This window comes from Bison bison, unplaced genomic scaffold (assembly GCF_000754665.1).
Source record: "Bison bison bison isolate TAMUID 2011002044 unplaced genomic scaffold, Bison_UMD1.0 scf7180017864508, whole genome shotgun sequence".
Lineage (NCBI taxonomy): Eukaryota > Metazoa > Chordata > Mammalia > Artiodactyla > Bovidae > Bison > Bison bison.
Genome location: NW_011495064.1, coordinates 1,508,364 through 1,512,362, shown reverse-complemented (window position 1 = coordinate 1,512,362; position 3,999 = coordinate 1,508,364). Strand labels below are relative to the sequence as shown.

The window sequence follows — 3,999 nt, the reverse complement described above, 5'->3', positions numbered from 1 at the left end:
CACAGATGGCCAAAAAGCACGTGAAAAATGCTCACCTTCACTAATTAATAGAGAAATGCAAATCAAAACTACAATGAGGGACCACCTCACACTGGTCAGAATGGCCATCTTCCAAAAGTCTACAAATAATACATGCTGGGGGTGTGGAGAAAGAGGAACCCTCTTACCCATTTGGTGGGAGTGTAAGTTGGTGCAGCTGCTATGGAGAACACTAGGGAAGTTCTTTAAAAAAAAACTAAACACAGAGTTACCATACGATCCCGTAATTCCACTTCTGGGCATATATCCAGAGAAGACCATACTTCAAAAAGAAACACGCCCTGTATGCTCATTGCAGGACTATTCATGATAGCCAAGACATGGACGAGAAGACTTGTGGCTGCTGAGGGGGAAGAGAGGAGACAGGGCATGGACTGGAAGTTTGGAGTCAGTTTCTGCAAATCATCACATTTAGAATGAATAAGCAACAGGTCCTACATAGGGACCTATATCCATTCTCCTGGGATAAACTATGCTTCCCTGATGGCTCAGTTGGTAAAGAACCTGCCTGCAATGCAGGAGACCCTGGTTCAATTCCTGGGTTGGGAAGATCCCCTGGAGAAGGGAAAGGTGTGGCCTTTCTGGCCTGGAGAAATCCATGGATTATATAGTCCATGGGGTTGCAAAGAGTCAGACATGACTGAGCGACTTTCACCTTGGGATAAACTATAATGGAAAAAATATTTTAAAGAAGGAAGGTGTATATGTATATAGAGAGTCACTTTGCTGTACAGCAGAAATTCACACAACATTGTAAAACAGCTATACTTTCATTTTCAAATGCAAAAAAGGAGTAGGTCATAATGCAACTGTATAAAAGAAGAGGAAACCCACAGTGAATGAAATACTAGAAGAAATTCTTTAGCAAAAGGAAAATGTTCCCCCATAAAAAAAGAAAAGAAAATCACAAAGTCAAAGAAAAGCAAGGAAAAAGGTATATGTGTGGGTAAATGTAAGCAATTGCTAACTGTATAAAACAGTAAGGTCCTACATAAACCAAAATTTAGGATATCTGTTCCCAAAACAAAGACACCATCAGAAAGGAAAAAAAAGCAAACCACACACTAGCTGTAGCAAATGTATCCAACAGAGGATTCATATTCAGAATTTATAAGGACACACTCCAAACCAGGTAAAGACCAATGACTGAAATCAAATATTTTGCAAATAATGTAAACAGGAACTTCACAAAATAATATTCAAATGGTAAACAAACATCTAAGAAGATGCCCAGTATCCTTAGTCATTAGAGAAATGCAAATTAAAGAATAGTTCCAAGTGTTGGTAAGGATGTTCAGCAAAGAAACACTCGTACACTAAGTGGGGCTATCAGTTAGTTCAACCATTTAGGACCACTGTTAGGCAATGTTCACCAAAGCTGAGCATAAACATCTCTATGACAATCATTCTGTTCCGAGATATAGACCCAACAGGTACGCCAATGTGTATCTGCCCAAAGACATGCTCGGCACCATTATCCATAACGGTCCAAAGTTGAAAACTACCTCAATTGTCCATAAAGGAAGAATGGATGAATAAACAGAATTCAATAGCAATAGGAAGGAACTGACTACAACCTAGAGGGCTTCCACAGATGGAATATGAAGCAACAGAAGCCAAGTTCAAAAGATCACATACTGTATGGCTGCATTTATCCAGAGTGTAATAAAACCAGCAACATCAATCTATTGTGAGGGAAGAGAGACTGGTGGTTACCTTCGGAGGAGGTGAAGCTTGGAAGGAGACAGGAAGGGAGTATACTGGGTGCTGGTAACGCTCAAAGTCTTTATCTAGGGGTCGCTTGCTAACTCTCATAATTCAGCTCGATACACACGTTGTTCTCTATGTATGTTACACTGAAATTAAATGGTTCACCAAAAAAAAAAAAAAAACAACAAAGTATTGGAAAGGCTATCCAGAAAGCACCAGCAGGAGTGTGAGGAGACAGCAGGGCAGGTGAGAGTGAGGCTGAGCAGAACCCGAGAGCAAAGTCAAAAAGCACAACCAGGATTCCCCCTCATCAGCTGTGCCAGGAGGGATCAAGGGCTGGTCCTGCTGAGATGGAGCAGCTGCTTCTCTGAGTATCAGAGACAGACCATTTAGAAGAGCGGACTCGGTCCACATGGAAAACGTTATCTCACTGGCCTCCTCCTCATAGTTCTGAACTCCATCCAACTCCTTTCTTTCTGATAGCACAAAAGGAAGGAATGTGCATACATGGACTTGACTTTAAGCGTCTCTAAAGACGACCAGGGGAAATGTTAGGTAGCTTTTGGAAGGCAAGTGTGTGACACTGCAACTCCAGTACTGGATTCTACTGCTCCCTGGAACTGTCACAGTCACTCGATGGCATCACTAATTAGCTCAGTTGAGCATACACTACGGGTCAGGCAGTGGTCACCACCCTCTGTATTATGAACTTGTTTAACCCTCCCAGTAAACCTATGAAGCATATGTTACTATCATCATCCCCAGTTTACAGATGAGAACACTGAGGCACAAGAAAGCAGGCACCTTGCAAGTTGCCACCCCTGGGCAGTAGTGGAGCTGGGCATTTTGCCCCCTCATGCTGCACCTCTGAGCTTTCCTGGTGGCTCAGATGGTAAAGAATTTACCTGCAGTGCAGGAGACATTGGTTCGATTCATGGGTAGGGAAGATCCCCTGGAGAAGGGCATGGATACCCACTCCAGTATTGTTGCCTGGAGAACTCCATGGACAGAGGAGCCAGGGGGGCTACAGTCCATAGGGTCACAAAGAGTTGGAGAAGACTGAGCAACTAACACTGCACCTCTACGCTCTGCCACCTCCTGGTATCCCAAGTTCAAGTCACCCCTACAGATTCCCAAGGTCAAGTTCTTCAAGACAGAGTTCATTTCTGTAGAAATAATCTTAAGGATGTCAAATCCAATGCACGGAGGGTAAAGTGCATCATTCTATAGCCCACCAGGCTCCCCTGTCCATGGGATTCTCCAGGCAAGAATACCGGAGTGGGTAACCATTCCTTTCTCCAGGGATCTTCCCGACCCAGGGATCAAACCCACATCTCTTATGTCTCCTGCTTTGGCAGGCAGGTTCTTTACCACCAGTAGCACTTAGGAAGCCCTCTAAGTCTGATTCCTCCCCCCCACCCCAAATCATCGCATTGCTAATAAAAAGACTAATCTTGAGTTTTTTAATGAAAATGATTACAAGCAACAAAATTTCATCCACTGTAAATGATGCTCTTTTCAGGAGGCTCACTTGGGCTTTAAAAACATTGTATTCATTCTCAGCCCCAAGTTCTGCTGTTTTATAAAACTGAATTACAACCACGCTCAGAAAATGATTTTTGTCCCAGGGAGAACTTTTCAAGGGCAGACTGTCCTGGGTAGGTAAGGAGCATGGCTTGGTTGGGTGTATCTAATGACTACTCTGTGGGACAGGGAAGTGGGGGTGGCGGTGAGGGGGCTCTGGACAGGTTGAACAGCAGTTCGGGGAGCAGAGACATCACCTGAGTCTACTCCCACGTCCACTGCTCACAGCTGGGTAGCCTCAAAGAGGTGACTCAGCCCTTCTGAACCTCACTTTACTCACCCAGCCAGTTAGATCCAGTGACTGAGTTTACGATTTAAATAAATTGGCATACTGAACCTAACTCAGTGAGTAAGACAGATAGCACTCTTCCGTGGTAGGTGGTTACAACCAGAAGCAGCATCTGATGGTTCTGCCCTGGGAGGAAGACACTTGCGCAGAGATGCTTCTGTTGACAACCCTGCACCAACTTGCCCCTCACCTTCTCCCACCCAGCAGATCCACAATCTCTCCAAAGGGAAACCAGAGTTCTGGTGTTTGTTCTTGTTCAAAAAATGATGTTTCAGTGATTCTTTGTCAATAAAGGCAGAGCTAATTCTTCAAGCTTCATGAAAAATAATAATGATAAGAACTTCCCTTCCAGTGCAGGGGATGGAGGTTTGATCCCT

General features: G+C 44.0%; 1 non-coding gene across 1 annotated transcript; it reads left to right on the top strand.

Moving 5' to 3' along the window:
* The first annotated feature begins 516 nt into the window (after positions 1–516).
* TRNAC-GCA lies at positions 517–588 on the top strand. The gene has a single exon. It is a non-coding gene; the product is annotated as a tRNA-Cys (tRNA).
* Positions 589–3,999: the final 3,411 nt, after the last annotated feature.